Below are 17,798 nucleotides of genomic sequence, written 5' to 3'. Positions count from 1 at the left end.
ACAAAAGGAGCTTTCACAGCTCATAAAGGGACACGGACTATCCTGGAACTTGCTTTGTGGAAGCAAACAGCGGGGAAACAATGAGTCACCCCCATTAAATTAGGGGCACCCAATTGGTTGGCAACTGCGTACTGAGCAACCCCTGTAAGTGTCAGTTTTATTTGCGCTAGGTTTTGTGGTGTTCCACAGTGGGGTGCTCTGTGCGTAATGTGTTCATTGTTAAAGTTGCTAAACTCCCTAATTAGGGTGGGCGCATAATGATTTGATTGCTTTCCAGCTTTCCTACCAAGAGCAAAGATGAAATACAAGGATGGGGGCGGGAGGGCAGTGTGGGAGGTAACCAGCTTCCAGGGAGGTCAATCCGGCACTCACCTCGAACAATAACAGAGTCACTCCCTCTAAAAAAAAAAAAAGCACAGGCACACATGTATTACCATACAGATCGTATTTTAATTGATGTCATGATTATTTGTCCCCAAACATCTCTGCCCGCATTGAATATCAAGAGGAGAAGACGACTGCTGGTGCTCCAAGACTCAGCAGATAAATACTGCGAGGGAGCTGTTTCACAGGAAAGGTGGCAGGGCATCATTCGGTGGTGCATTAATTGACCTGCCTTTGCGTTATTATTATCAATAATAAAATTAACGGAGTTAGTCAGTGAGCAGTAAGGAGGCTGTGTCAAAAGGTCAAGATGCTGGCAGGCAGACCCACAACGCCGATGGAGCTCAAAGGGCTGCAGTCTAAACCCTCCCCCCAGCCCCTGCTCAGAAAACCTCCCGGGCACAGACAGAGCCGCACCCGAGTACTTCACAGGTCTTTGAAAAGACCATTTACATATTATCGGAGTGCTTTACATGAGCGCCAGAGTGCAGGGGGTGAAGACAGACAAGAGAATGACAAACAGCCTCTGCCTTTGTTGCCTTCACATACACGCATGTTTTTAAAAAAAAAAATTATTATGCACCTTTACTTTTTTAATGTGGAAATACAATGTATTTATGGATATTTTAAAAAGTATCATTTTTCATCACATAGTGAAACTGAGACGTAAGCTTAAGGGCAAAACTACTTTTAGCTACCGAATCTCCTGTAGAGAAAGGCTTGTCAAGGGCTTACCCGACAATGGATTTATCTGCAGAGACGAGTTTTGAAACCTTCATTTGTAAACCAACCATCATTGTATGCACAAACTTCAAAGGACGCACGTCACCTGAGACCAGGCATTACTTAAAGGAACCTGTAAATTGTAGCCACTGCCTCAGATGCATACTTAAGTACTAAAATGGCAGTAAAGTGAAAGGTGAAATACGAACGCTTCTACACAAAGCAACATATATCTATGATGAATAGCTACATTGTTTGTCAGTCAATTATTTAAATTTCCATTCGAGCTTATCTGGAATATTAATCTAGAGGAGATGTCACCAGTTTGCGATACATTGCAACAACAAAATGGAATTGTATTGTGTGCCCACATACACGCATGTTTTGAGTGCTGACTTACGCTGCTTACGGGACAGTGCTGAGAATAACAAAGAGCAAGGCATGGGTGTATCAGCTGCAGCTCCACAATTCTAGCATTAAACAGAAGAATTCTGCAGCGAGCGCATTAACCCACTGAGTTTTCTTTGAAACATGTCAAGTGCGCCACTGTGTGTGTGTGTTTATTGTGCAGCCCTAACAAGAGAAGTTGCCTTTTCATAAGATCATAGGCGTCGTGAGTTCCAGAGCGAGGTCTGAAGTGTAGTGCTGCACACAACTCCAGGGGTACTGACAGCGCACACAAAACCCGGAGGTATCAGAGCGCTTTACATGAGCGCCAGAGTGCAGGGGGCGAAGACAAACAAGAGAATGACAAACAGCCTCTGCCTTTGTTGCCTTCACATACACGCATGTTTTAAGTGCTGACTTACGCTGCTTATGGGACAGTGCTGAGAATAACAAAGAGCAAGGCATGGGTGTATCAGCTGCAGCTCCACAATTCTAGCATTAAACAGAAGAATTCTGCAGCGAGCGCATTAACCCACTGAGTTTTCTTTGACCAGAGATACAACTCACAAGTGATTCCTCTGTCCGAAGCTGCCCTACAGTGGAATGTCGTTCCTGAAACCTCTCTAAGACCTGTTTCTTCCTGATATTGTTATTGTAATATCTTGTCTGTGAATGGTCTGTGCCATAGGAAGAGAAGGTCTGTGGGGGATCGAAAACGTACATCAGTTCTGTCTTGCTTTTTAATATCCCTGAGGCAGTGTGTGGTCATCTTCTTTTTGAGTTCTCACTACATGGCAAGGTGTTTACCTTCAGTGGGAGTTCTCACTGCATGGCTAGGTGTTGCCCTTCTGTCTGTCCACATGCATTACAGAGATGGATAGAGCAACAACATTCTTCTCAGCCCACTGAGTGAAATAGATCTTCCTGGCTGCCACTTTTAGAGACAGTGACAAATTGGGGATCAGTGTTCCGCTTGTGTTTTAACCTCATAAGTGCTGCGCCCAGTCCAACGGCCGACGGCACCACTACCTCGGGAGTGCTGCAGTCAGCCGTTGGACGTTCCAACTGCACCTGCGCAATGGAACGTTCAGCACTGGAGCTGGACGTTCCATAGCTGCTAAGGTGTTAATAGACCTTTGAATAACAAAACATCCTATTTTTAAGCGTTTGCTTACTGTTTGTCTTTGACCAGGTCTTTCGATGGGGTGTTTTAGTTTATTGCAAGTGTGCTCGATCTTGTGCCACTCTAAGTGTGTTCCTATGATCTACAGAGCAAGGGACCTCCTTTCGCTCCACCTCTGGTTCCCCCTCTTCCTTTGGGTGGAGTTGTACAAGGTACATTCTTGAGGCAAATTATTGGGGTCAGCTATCGGAAACAACTGGTTCACAGTGCATTAGATCCATACACAATGGAGTTACAGATGGTACGGGTCATTCATATTCCTGAGACAGGATTTGACCCAGTGCAAGTGATTGAAGGGATGGAGGCTGGGCAATAAACTTCTCCATTAGTTTTTGACTTGCACCAACATTGCAAGCTAGAAGTCGCCAGCCATCCATGGAATTTGTGTGTCACGCCCTCACCCCGTCTTAATCAGCTGGCCCTCATACAGTGAAAGATGTCTGAAATTGTTCCATCGTTCGTTTTGCAAATTACAATTTGAATTTAGTGTATTGCACATTGGGAATTCATCTGTGCCAAGCTTGCCACTTTTAAACATGCAATTTTTGTTGTTACATCTGGCTTTTACCTGCCTCTGAGGCCTACTTTCTAAAAGATATGAGCTCTTGATGACTGATTCTGCTGATCCAGAGCATCTTTCCTATGTTGTTTGCAGAGAGTGCCTAGTTTCTGCAGTTAAGTAAGGTTATTTACGACTGCAAAGTGTCTTGACCTTGTTCATATACAGCGAGTGCTTAATGCAAAGTCCATACATAAATCAAAAGTATATCGTTTAGGGAAACGTTAAGATTGAATTAAAGACCTATTGGTGTGAGACCGAGTCAGTCGGATATCAGGCTCCTGCCTTGCATGTAACTAACAATTTACCATCCGTCCACATTTTTCAGAATCACTGAAGTGGTCGAGCATTGTCGTTGTTTACCTCACTGGCCATTAAAGAACGTTCTGGCATTGTTTAGTGCAACACAGAGTGCAGGGGGCGAAGACAGACAAGAGAATGGGGAGCCGAGGTGTGAAAGGCCAAAGGGCCAGAGCAACACCAGGCCCCATGCCTGGCTCACGTGGGGGGGGGGGAGAGGAACTATTGTGTTTTGGCGTCTGTCTAACTGCAGCCGCACCTAAGTACTTCGCAGGTCTGTATACGACCATTTTACTTAACAAGGCTATCTTGTTTTTCACCCCTTCTTAGAGTGGGGAGCTTAGTGCCACCGGACAGAGTCAGTTTTGCACAGTTAAAACTTGCAATGATGTAAGAATTTTATTGAAGGTTGTAAAGCACTTCACTCCTTTGCCCGTACACTGGTTGGATGCATCATGTAGGTTGACGGGAGATAGTAGGGCTAGGGTGACCTGGTTTCAGTGCAATTTGTTAATGGGCGTGAGAACGTCGAGGATGTCATGTATGCACTTTCTGCAAGAGTCTTGGTGGCCAGAGTTGGCAAATTGTGTACTGTCTGTTTTGGCGTTGCCAGTCTCAAGTGCCAATGTCTTGAGGGCCTTTTCACAAATGAAAGTGTACATGGGAAGGAAAGAGAGAGCGCAAATGACCAAAGATTCACTGAAGAAATATTGTATGGTGTAAAAGTTTATTTGGACCTCATATACACTGTACATAGACTGGCTTTATACCATGCACCAATTAAGAAAGCAAGCAATAATAAAAGCAAAGGGTACCATAAACACCGGTAAAACACCATTTCAGTTGTTTTTTATGGCGCGAAAATGAGTAACCACTGAAAAGCACTGTTTTTTCGAGGTATTGAAATCACTGGAAAACACTGAGAAAACACCACCAGAATTTACCAAAAATAGAAACTGAAAACAGGAAAGCCTATATATATATATATATATATATATGTATATATATATTACCTACTGGCGGTCGCCAGTAGGTAGTTATAGTTAGGATCGTTTTCCATAGGAAATCCGCAACATTCTATTGGGAATAACTTTGGCGCCGAATGAGGGATCTGCCTGTAATTTTTCTTAACTTTGCCTCGCTGCGCTCCGCTCCTTCCCTGAAAGTTTCGGGGGGATCCGTCAAGCGGGGGCCGAGATAAAAGGGGGGTCCCAAAACGTGTTTTCCCCATGTTAATTTCCATAGGGCGGTTGGACTCACTTTTAGCCCGAACGGCTGAATGGATTTCCACCAAACTTGGCAAAATTGTAGGGACTGGTACCCCGATGTGCCTTTGCTATGTCTCAAGATATATGCTCCAGTGGTTTTTACGAAAATTAACTTTGAAAAATATATATTGGGCTACATTGGGCTATATATATGTTAGAGCCCAAATGTAGCCCAATGTAGCCCAATGTAGCCCAAAGATGGCCACCAGAGACAAAAAAAAATTTAGCCCAAATATCAGCCAGATGTAGCCCAACTATAGCCCAATGACAGAATGTCCCAGAGTGTTCTAAAGAACAACTAGAGCGCTAACAGTCTTACTTATGACAAAAGTATGGCACACCTGAAGTCATCTTGATTGGAATAAAGTGTTAACACTTAAAACATTTAATTTGCAAAGGAACAAAATGAGGGGGTTCATTTTGCCATAGAAATTATGATTAGTGCTGAAGAAAGAAAAATTAGGGCACATTTTGAGTGACTTCTCAAATCCTCTTATATTTCATTAAAAAAAATCTGATATGCAGTCCTCCAAGATGGCCACCAGAGACAAAAGAGCCCAAATGTAGCCCAAATATCAGCCAGATGTAGCCCAACTATAGCCCAATGACAGAATGTCCCAGAGTGTTCTAAATAACAACTAGAACGCTAACAGTCTTACTTATGACAAAAGTATGGCACACCTGAAGTCATCTTGATTGGAATAAAGTGGTAACACTTAATACATTTAATTTGAAAAGGAACAAAATGAGGGGTTTCATTTTGCCATAGAATTTTTTATATATATATATATATATATATATATATATATATATATATATATATATATATATATATATACGCTCCAAAATTCCAGGAAAATCAATCCTCAAGGAAAGTAGCACACACAGGGGAGGTTCCACAAAGATTTAATGAAAGAACCAACAGCAACGACGCGTTTCGCCTTGGGGAAACTTGACAAAGCCCCAAGGCGAAACGCGTCGTTGCTGTTGGTTCTTTCATTAAATCTTTTTGGAACCTCCCCTGTGTGTGCTACTTTCCTTGAGGATTGATTTTCCTGGAATTTTGGAGCGTATTTAAGACACGGGCACACCCCCGTTTTTGTGTGCACCCACTCGTGAGTGCAACTAGTTGGTGTTTTGAAGCTTTTCATATATATATATATATATATATATATATATATATATATATAACCTACTGGCGGTCGCCAGTAGGTAGTTATAGTTAGGACCTAGTTTCCATAGGAAATCCGCAACATTCTATTGGGAATAACTTTGGCCCTGGTGGACGAATGTTTGCGAATTTCTCAAAGAAGATGGCTCGGTCCGCTGCGCTCATTCTGTGAAAGTTTTGGGGGGATTGGTGAAGTGGGGGCTGAGATAAAAGGGGGGTCCCAAAACGTGTTTTTCCCATGTTATTTTCCATAGGACGTTTAGACACGGCTACAGCTCGAACGGCTGAATGGATTTATAAGAAATTTGGTAGAAAGGTAGAGTGTGGGTCGCAGATCACGCTTTTGTTTAAATGGTGTAAATCCGTTCAGTAGTTACTGAGAAAATTAAAGTTGAAATCAGTTATATATCTGTAAGCGAGCACGGGTGCGCGCACCTATGCGGGTGTGCGCGAGCGGCATTGTGATTTGCTGTTTAACGTCTGTCAACATTCGATTCGGAGGAAATCAGGAAGTGTTGTCCGCCATTTTGTTAGTGCGAGTGAATATATAATATAGAACAAAGGGTTAGTACATGGAAATGGGAGAAGGTAGAGATTGTCTGGCTGGGTAGGTTTTCGAAGGGGGTACAGTATGGACCCTGAACGCGAAAAGATCATTTTTTTGGGAGAAAACATTTGCGGGGTGCATGGATTCGGTCGCGCACCCCTATTTACAAGACTTTGAAAAACTATAGTGGTGAGAATGGAAAGGGAGCAGGGTGGAGAGTGTTTGATTTCGTAGGTTTCTTGAAGGGTTTATTAAGGATGACGGAAGTCTAAAAGTAGCTGTTTTTTGCAAATAAGTTACGAGGTGCGCGCACTCGGTTGCGCACGGCGATCAAAAAACATAAAGAAAGATGGAGATGAATTACAAGTTTGAGTGTTTAGATCTAAGGTGGCTCTTAAAAGAGCCCTTGTGTTAATTGAGTTTTTGCTGAACTTATAAGTAAGTTCCGATGCAGAGTCTGATGTTACAGAGGAAAATTCTATTTCCCTCATCCGTGAAATGAACACCATCTCTCCGATAGATGCCTTCCATGTTGAAACGTAGGTTGTTGTTGTATATAGAACCCATGTTATAATCTCTGAGGAAAGCAGAAACAGATTTATTTACATGTTTCCTTGCTTTCTCAAACTGTGGACAACGTTCATTGGACCAATTCCATTTTTGTCTTTGGCATATATTTGAATACACCAAGACAATTCGAGGAAAAAGTTACATCAATTGACGAAAGGTGTCTTTTAGAAGCATTTCTAGACCTACACCTGTTAATGTGCCTAGATCATTCCCACCACAGTGCACAATTATTAGGTTAGGTTCAGGGAGATGCGTAAAAGTTTTCACCAATGGTATCAATTGGTGACATCTTAATCCTCTTTGGCCAATCCACGTAATCTGCACGTTTGGTAAATCAAGGTTAGAAATGCGTCTGTTTGCAGCATATTTTTCACTCTAGTGAATATAACTGTGTCCTACAAGCCAAACCTTCATTTTCAAGGTAGATGCAGTAGTACTCCGATGGGTTCTGGAAGTGGAATGGCAAGTAGATGGTGAAAGTCACGATAAAAAAAGTGTGTGAGGATCGGTGTTAATGAAAAACTGAATATGATTGGTTAATTGATATACTTCACGATTGAAGACTATGTTGTATGTTATAGTTTTATTATAAACAAATCTTCTATTGGTCGTGGAAAAAAAAGAAATGTAAAACAAGAGTGGGTAGGCAGGTGTGTTTGGAGGGAAATTATCCTTTTTGCTTGGATTTAGAACGTTGAGACATGAACTTTTGACCTGTGCCTTCAGCCAGGTGCAGATTGAGCTGTTACCATGGTAACAGCCAGAGAAGGCAGAGGGTGAAGGGTGACCATTATGTGACTTTGAAAATATTGAAAGGATAACCAACTGAAATGTTAATTTGAATATGAAATTGTGCGGGAACAAATATGATTGGTTGAAGAGACATATATGAGTGTGTATTGACAGAAAATCTATGCCATTATTCTTTGGTTGCAGTGATAGAAGTATTATTGAGAGCTGCGTCAAACGGCTATCGTTTTACAACTGTCATTGTTCTACATCTGATAAAGCATTGGTAAAGGTGAGTGTATAACTGTTTGTTTTATGATGTACCGTTAAATGTGGTATGATCACTATATTTGATTATTTGAGTTATTATGTCTAAGGAAGCATATTTTTGGCTTTGATACAATTTGATATGTTTTCAACTAATGTTCCATTTTATTACATCAATGTTTTGGAACATTGTTTGTTTGTAATTATTAGCTTAAAATTACGATTAATTAATTTGATTAAGGATAGTGGAGTTCAGTCATGTTTTTAAGTTATGAGCAACTGTTAGGTCTATGAATTAAATGTTACTTAGAGACAGATATGCAACGAAATTTTGGGGGGGGAAGGACGAAAGAAAATGATTTTTTGTAGGGGGACATGAACGTGTAATCAGTAGGTAGAGTAAAGGTGGATGGGCTCTTACAATGGGTAAAACAAGTGCAAGGCCTAATTAATATTGAAATGGTTCTTTACAGAGATGTGAAACGTTAAGGTGAGGTTCTGTGTGTATCTGGGAAATGTGTGTTATCTTGGGCTTCCACAGCAGACGTGAGAGGGGGGGGAGGGGCTGAAGTTCTGTTAAGTTAATGGGGGTTGTGCGCCGTTTCTTCCCTTTCTTTCAAGTCTGAATTTTAAACTTTAAGTTTGAGGAAAAAATTATAGTGTGATTTGCAACCAAGGGATGCAGTGGTGAGGGTGGGGTGAGAAGGAGAGGTGTCCCAGTAAAATCAAATGAAAAATTGTGACCATGAGGTTGTAGACAGGTTCGTGGAGTATATGCCTTTTATAAATTAATGTAGAAGAGCAAATATATATAGAGGTTTCTGTGTACCACAGTGTGACTCTATTTTCATCTCACTCCTGCTTTCCATATCAGTTGCTTTGTGTTATCTTAGTGTGTGTATGTGTGTGTGTGTGCGTTCAGTGTGGGCTGAGGAAGTTTGTTCTGCAGGCAGACACAGTTGTTATAGTGGAGATGAAAGGGTGATAAGTACTGAAATAGGATATAGCGTGTGCTCTGTGGATGCGTGGGAGCAGTGATTAACGCTCTGAGTGAACCACAACTGCGGCGGAGTTTTGTTAGAGTAATAAATATTTTTTTTACGAGAGGTACGATTGATGCTATGGTTCACAACTCATAAAAAAAGGGTTGACTGAGCGTCGCAGGCCAGGGGGTTGAAGTATGAAAAATTCAGGTTGACATAAGAAAACATGAATTGAGTGTAGTTGAGATTACGTGAAGCACATGAATGCAGTTTTTGTATACATTATTTCAGTTGTGAATATGGGTTAAAAGAGGGAACGTATTTATTTCAAATTTTTATTCAATGAAGCAGTGTTTAGTGACAAAGCTTTCTATTTAATACAAGTAAACATAATATAAAGAAAATAGTGGGTATAGTTACTAGTTCATAGAACACAAATAAAGGAAAAGTAGTATGAAGCAAAATGAATAACGTTTAAAAAATATATTGTACAGCCTCACAATGAAATATATTTAATTATATTGGATGCAAGAAGGTGTGTTTTGATTTTAAGTTCAGTAATCATATTTGAAAATAGTAATGGTTAAACATCACTTCAATAACAGTTAGTTTTCAGCATACGAAGCAGTAACAAGCTTGTTGTCTGGTATTTTGAAAGGAAATGAGAAACGCGCCAAAAGGGAGATTTTGGCTCCAGGTGCATGTATGCTATCTGCAGGGATGTTCGAAAATCAGTACTCAGAACAACTATTGTATTGAGATAATTTTTGAAAGGTTTCACTACACAATGTCTCGTACAGGTTGATAAGCAAGGGTAATATCAGGGTAACCATTAACTTTTTAGTTATGAATCAAAAATCTTTCAATAGGCATAAATTAAAAGCAGCACATGTGTGTGAGGCGGAAATAAGGAGTAGAAAGGGAGAATGGTGACAAAGCATATAAAATCATAAAAAAAGTCATTGTAACTATACACATTTCTCAGGGCACATTTAACGATATTTTACGCAGCCTTGGTTCGAAAATATTTTAAATCAGATAAGATAACATAAGGTAGTGATTTTTTGAATTTAGAGCATCATGAAATGTTTTGAACAAAATCGAGGAGGTGTGGAAGAAAAAATAACTCCACATAATTTAAAAAATTCACACCAGCAGGAAATTACAATGTCCAATGTCAGTGAAGCCAATAGGTCAGTTTATATAAAATATAATAATAAAAAAATATTAAAGAAAATTAGGAAGGGAAAAAACAGTCAAGTTGTCAATGGTTTGCAGAACAGCTATACTTCCATTGAATAGGCAAAGTAAGTGGCAACTGCTTCTAAAAGAAAGTCATTGATATCATCTGAAAACAAGTCAGCCATCCAATTGAAAAGAGAAAATGAACATACATGGTCATTAATCACCGGAGCCTCTAGTAGCATCAGAGGAGAACTCTGTGATTTTTCAATGTAGTTGTGTGCCAAGAAATCTTGCGCTGCTGCGAATATATTCCAATGACCCAGAACTCCATGTATCGCTGCAAAGGCCATAATCCCTCTGTCGGAACAAAGCTGTTCATGATCAATAACGGATTCATGAGATGATTGTAATTCACTTCAGGAGGTACTGAGTTGCAGAGACATAAGTCCAGGGCCCACATGAAATCACAGCTCAGGCAATGAAGTACAGGCTGCACACAGGTGAAATAGGAAAATCGAAATGATAATCCATATGATGCACTCAAAGTCGCGAGTGGTAGGATGCCATAGTACTCAAGCATCTTGTGGCGAAAAATTTCTAAGTGTTCCAGCTCGTTTCCGAAGGCGGGACGGACCTCCATTTTGTAATAACGAAAATAGGAATAGTAAGGTTGCAGCTGCTGGTAATAGATGAGGATGTCCAGAAACATAGATCAGAGAGTATGGAGTGAGAGTAGCAGAATGCCTTTAAATGATTTGGTTCAAAAAAAGCACCAAACCATTGGTTAGTAGTTGTAAAAAAAATAGTGCAGCTGGGAAGTGGAGGAGCGTTAAAGATTATGGGAGTCACCTCAGGAAATTGTAAAGGAAGGTCACTATTTAATAAGATATGCAGTTTTCTGCGAGTGTTAGCTAAGTGAATGAGATATGTTTGTGAACAGATGCTCGGGTAGCTTGATTTTGGGACAATAAGGCTGTTGTTCAAGTCTTGGGATGGAACTTTGAGTTCAAGGCCGTGTTTTGCGGCCAGATGCAAACATGAAGGTTCTCATGCGTGGGTGGGTGAAGTTCATTTATACAGAGAAACATTTGCAGAGTGACTATTTCAGACTAAAGCTTGATGTTTAAAAAGTCATAGTAATTAACATTGTTTGAAAATAAATATGAACTGCTGAGTGTTATGGTAAAATTAGGCATTATAGGAGATGCCGGTGTACGTTTGAAAACACATACAACATTACAGCGCTACATTTTAAACAAGTTATGCAATTGGTAGGGCCTGGATGTGAACGATTATGTGCGGCATTGATAATTTTGACACTGTGGGCATCATTTATGAAAATTTTGCTCCATAGAAGCGTTACTTTTTCTCATGTTAAAAGTGAGACACCGGCGGCGCAAGGGCTTCATAAATAAGGCTTTGTGTACTTATGACTAGTGGAGAAGTGACGCAATGAAATAATGTTAGGTGAGTGTAGTGTAGTTACGCAACGGAAAACCTTTAAAGAGAGCTGAATTTAGTATGGAATAGTTTTTATTTTTTTCACAAACTAAGGTATGAGAATATTGTTACAGTGTTAGCGGATCTGTTAGTTGAAGTTTGATAAAGATTAGTGAAATAAATAAATTATGGTGTGTTTAATATGTGCAGCTAATAATATGTGAGAAAAGGTAATAGTCCACAGTCTTGTAAATAGGGGTGCGCGATCCAATGCGCGCATCACGTAACTTTTTACGGAGAAAAAAAAAAGTTTCATTCACGTTCAGGGTCTATACTGGACTTCCAGAGAAAACGTACTCGGTTACATAATCTGTACTTTTTGTTCTTTTCATGTTTTAAACTTTTGATCAGTAAAATATATTCACTCGTACTTACAAAATGGCGGCCAACACTTTTTGATTTCCACTGATTCTAATGTTAACAGATGTTTAACAGCAAATTAGAATTCTATAAACTGTATATTTTTGTAATTTTAAACAATAGACAAAAAAAGTAAACTTAAAGATCTGAAACGATCTTCAAGTGTCGTCTGCATTTGCACAATTAAATTTTACTTATAAAGCAAGTGAATCATAGTCTTGTAAATAGGGATGCGCGATCGAGTGCGCGCACCCCTTAACTTTTTTCTGGGAGAAAAAAATTTTATTCTGGCGTTCAGGGTCTATAGTGCACTCCCTGAGAAAACGTACTCGCTTAGATAATGTGTTCCTTTTTCTCTTTCCATGTTCTGACCATTTGTTCGGTAGAATATATGCAGTCGTATTAACAAAATGGCGGCAACACTTCCTTATTTCCTCCGAATGGAATGTTGACAGAGGTTAAGCAGCTACTTATAATAAATGCTATACATAACGACTGCAATGCATGTATATTGTTAAATAGTCAGCGCTATTCATGCAATACCGAGGTAATGCTGTTAGCCATGTTATCTAGGTCTCATTGGATAACATGACTAAAAACTGCTCAGGGCAGATGTTAGCTTTTGGAGATATTCGGTTACATAATCTGTACCTTTTGTCCTTTTCATGTTTTAACCCTTTGATCAGTATAATATATTCACTCGCAGTTACAAAATGGCGGCCAACACTTTTTGATTTCCACTGATTCTAATGTTAACAGATGTTTAACAGCAAATGAGAATTCTATAAACTGTATATTTTTGTAATTTTAAACAATAGGCAAAATAAGTACACTTAAAGATCTGAAACGATCTTCAAGTGTCGTCTGCATTTGCACCATTAAATTTTACTTATAAAGCATGTGAATCATAGTCTTGTAAATAGGGATGCGCGATCGAGTGCGCGCACCCCGTAACTTTTTTCTGGGGGAAAAAATGTTATTCTGGCGTTCAGGGTCTATAGTGCACTCTCTGAGAAAATGTACTCGCTTAGATAATGTGTACCTTTCTCTCTTTCCATGTTCTGACCGTTTGCTCGGTAGAATATATGCAGTTGTATTAACAAAATGGGGGCAACACTTCCTTATTTGCTCCGAATGGAATGTTGACAGAGGTTGAGCAGCCAATTATAATAAATGCTATACATAACGGCTGCAATGCATGTATATTGTTAAAAAGTCAGCGATATTCATGCAATATCGAGGTAATGATCTTAGCCATGTTATCTAGGTCCCATTGGATAAGATGACTAAAAACTGCTCAGGGCAGATGTTAGCTTTTGGAGATATTCACGCTTAGCATGAATATTTTCAAAATTGGTAATAGGCAATAGTGATGTTAGTGACTGTTTCCAGTTGCTATCATCTTGTCACGCCCACTTTAGGATATCATTAGTGATAATTATTACTGACATGCAAAGTGGCGCAGTAGATGGTTGCTATCTGCTACTAGCTGTTGCTAACTGGTGTTAGCGACAGCTACGTAATAGGGAGATAATTTTATCTTCGCTTTGTTGGCTCTTGAAGGCAAAAAAGTGGAGATAAACACCCTTGATAATATGCCCAATTAGGGGGAATTTAGAAAGTGTAGAGCGCTATTATGTTAAAAAACTCCCTGCATATAATGTATATGTAATTATGTAATAAATATAGAAAGTAAGGTTGTGTAGTAGTGTATATCAAAAATATTGCATGTAGTACCCTAGAAATGTATGGTAGATTACATAGTATATAATGATTGAGTTAAAAAAAAAATTAAGGGGGAAAAATTTGATAAATAAATGTGGTTCACAAAGACATCTTGGGCCTCATTTATGAAGGCCTTTCGCCGCCGGTGCGTCACTTTTAACATGGGAAAAAGTGAAGCACCGGTGGCGCAAGGATTTCATAAATAAGGCCCATTAAACTTAGGCTTTACGATATATATTGGATAGAAAATTAGGGAAAGTATATGGTAGGCATGATATTTGGTAAAATGGGTGTATGTTGTGTAATATATATGTGTGTATTATGTTAACTAAAAATCAGTTGTGTTTTTTTTTTAAAGAGTGTTTGGTGCTGAAAAGCAACAACCTGAGGTTGATCGTGAGAGTATAGAAACAGAAAATCCTTTTTTACAGGTGAGTTGATAAATTTAAAATGATAACTTATTTTTGAGAAGATTATCAAAAAATGTATGTTTTAAAAAAAAAAATTAGCACTGCTTCTCTTATACATGAGGGTTTTAATTTGTACTTTAAACATGTCTGAACATGCTTGTAGTACATATGTATTTTCAAATATGATTTTATTGTTAATTGTTACAATCTTTTGATGGGCCGGGTTCATGTGTTATTTTGTAAAGAGTTTGGGTTCATCTATTCTTTGACTGTAAGAGTTTGCTGTTTACCTTGGATAATTTTTGCTAAGTCATCATTATCTCTTAATTTTATGCTGTATCATTTGTGTACAGTAACTTTTGAGAAATTATAGAGGTATATTATGATATGGCTGTTGCCGTGATGGACATTTCGAATGCATTTTTGTGACAGTACCATCTATTTGCATTCTATTATATGCATTTGCACAGGTGTATTATGATGAGGTCAGTCGGACGCCATCAAGGGAGTAATGGTAGGGCAGGGAGGGAGGGAGGGGGAGGTGTAGGGTAGAGAGATCTAAAATATGGTATATAGATAAATGTAGGAAAGTATATATTTTAATTAGTAATGTAATTTTTTCAGTGTATACAGCATCACATTTTGGAATGTAGTGCACACTGTAAAAATCATTTAAATAATTAAATTATGTATTTACTACAAATTATCTGTATCCTGGTTTTTAGGTCCCTCCAGCAAAGATCTTCCCCTCCTTGTCTCCCTGTCGCATCATAATTCTCTCCACGAGTTGTGGCTCATTGTGGTTTCATATGACTATGATGAAATGTTTTACATTAGATGAAATATACATGATGAGTATGCTGTTAAAGGTAAAAGCAACTGCCTCTGTGGGAAGTAGCAATCGGTTTAGTGTATGTTTAATTGGTATATTGTGAGTTATTCCTTTACTTTGCATACAGTTTGAATCACAGTTTATAGTGGTGAAGTTAGAAAATAGAGCTCTACAATAAAATTAGAAACTGTATAAATAATTCTACAGCACGAAATGCAGAAAGCAAATTTCAGAGTGAAATGTGTTTTTATAGCACAATTTTAATTAAAAAAAATTAAATAGGAAACTGTTAATGTGTAGGATGAAAGCATCTGTTTTAGAAAAAAAAAGACGAATGTCTTATAATAATCAATGTAGTTAATGTCTTTAAAAGTGTGAAAGTGTATGTAGTTAAAACATTACTCAAGATAATCATTGGTTAACTAATAATTAAAAAAATATAATTTAGTCTTTATATTTCTTTAAAAGGAGACAGAAGATAGAAAATTAATAAAAACATGGAAGATTACAGTGAAAATGAGAATATTAATTTTGAAATGGCAAAAGAAGTCCTAGAAGAATTAATTGAAGGAGTATTTGAGGATGAAATTTCAATTGAAAATGAGGACTTTTTGGACAGCACTTTTGATAGTGCATACTTAGAGATGGTGGAAGAAGAGAATTTGGATGAGCAAAATAGTAATGAAATATCAGACGAAATTATGCTAAATGTGATTCTCGAATATGACTTATTAAATGAATAAAATTAATTTTGATTAAATAAAAAAAATTGGAAAGTATTAGTGTTGTACCGTTAATTAGTATTCTCTTTTTTAAGAATGAAAGTAAAATTTGTGATAAGGTGGATAAAAGATTAAAGTTATAAAAATAAAAAGCATTAGAAACATCGACAATGGTTGAAAGTTACAATAGTAGTTATATGTCTCAAAAATTACAGTCATACAAAACATGTGTAAGGATAACATAGATATGGAGTGTCACAAATTTAGAAACAATATTCACTATAGGATTTCCTACTCTGACCAGAGACTATTTCTTTGTCTTTATTCAAGTTATAAAATCAAGCATTGGTTATAATTTGTATGGTATATGGTAGTAGGGGTCTATAATATTTTTTAACTTTTTTCTAAACAGGTTATCATTAATAAGAGAAACATCAATCAATATGCCGACGAGAAATGAAAAAAGAAAGCTGTATAAAAAGACATACCATTTGAAGAGAAAAGCGGGACAAGATTTACGTAATGAACAAAGGACGGAGAAAAACAAGAGTGCTCCTGGTAAGAGCAGTAAGGAATTTAAAAAAAAATTATGTCAGAGAAAAAGTCAATTGGATAATATTGCAAAGGAAAAACAGTTTTCAGGATCTACAAGGAGAAATGGACGAAAAAAGAAATCTGTGTTGGAAAAGAATGGTGAGGAAAATATGTACAGTAAAAGAACTACCAATCAGTTTGCGGAAATAAGGAAACGTATGTTTCATAAGAGAGTTGTTATGAATTTATTACAAAAGGAAAAAGTTTCTAAAAGGAAATCTGCTTTTTATAAGAAAAAAAAATATATAGAGGAAGTTGTGGATGATGCGTTGGAGACGAAAAAAAAATTGTTTATTTTAGTGCTTAAAAGAATAAATACACTAAATAAGGCAATCAGAGTTTTAAAAGCTAAGAGTAAATGGAAGAAACACATAAATAGATCTAATTTTTGTAAAATCTTTTCTGGTAAATGGATGCATACTTCAAATTCTGAGCCATTTTTTAATGAAGAGAGTTACTTTCAAAGTAACGATTTGTTGCATGCAGTTGACACCAGTGGTCGAGCGTATGAAGTGAAGGATGGCTGTCCTATTGAGAAAGAGAAAATTGAGATCAGAAATACAGAAGGGGAAATAGGTGGAGAAGTTTTACAGGGACGTGTTCATGCTCCTGTTTATAGTTGGAATTGTAGCAGTATTTGCAGTGTGCGACAGGATTCAATTGATTTCTTTCGCAATTTCTTACGTAAGTACACTAAGGAAAGTTAAAAAAAAAATTGTACTGTTGCAAGAATTAGATCGTTGCAGAGTGAGAGAAAAAATAGGTTTGTCAGGACATTCTTTGGCTTGTCTTTCAAAAAAAATATGCCAGAGTGTTTTTCATCACTTTAGGATGTTAGCAGTGCATCATACCAAAATGAGAAAATTAGTCAGAAATATGTATTATGCAAAAAGTCCAGCACTTAAACTTAAAGAGTTAAATACTGCTCTTTTGCATGGATGTGTATTAGATGTGAAGAGTATTTGTGCAGAAATTGAGGTAAGTTATTTTGGTCGAGATGAAGAGAATGCAGCAACTGATATAGTTATAGAAGGAAATGTATTAGAAAATGTTGGACATTTTAATACTGAAGAATTTGAACAGGAAATAACAAAATTTAAGGTCATTGCAGGTGAAAAACCAAATTTAACTTGCGTGTGTTGTCGACGCATTCAGTACAAAAGTCAAACTAGGTTAGTTGATTTATATTTAAAAAGTGAAGATGAAGATAATACTCAGTGGAGAGAGTTTGCAACTTATTTGCTGGTAGAAAACTATTTTGATTTGGGTTTTGAGCAACGTATTTGTAAATATTGTTATAATAAATTGAATGAAAATAAAATGCCTGCTAGAGCTGTGCATAATAATCTTGAATTGATAAATATTCCAGCAGAACTGAAGGATTTAAATACTTATGAGA

Source organism: Lissotriton helveticus, chromosome 1_1 (assembly GCF_964261635.1).
Source record: "Lissotriton helveticus chromosome 1_1, aLisHel1.1, whole genome shotgun sequence".
NCBI lineage: Eukaryota > Metazoa > Chordata > Amphibia > Caudata > Salamandridae > Lissotriton > Lissotriton helveticus.
Note: the sequence above shows the minus strand (reverse complement) of the source record.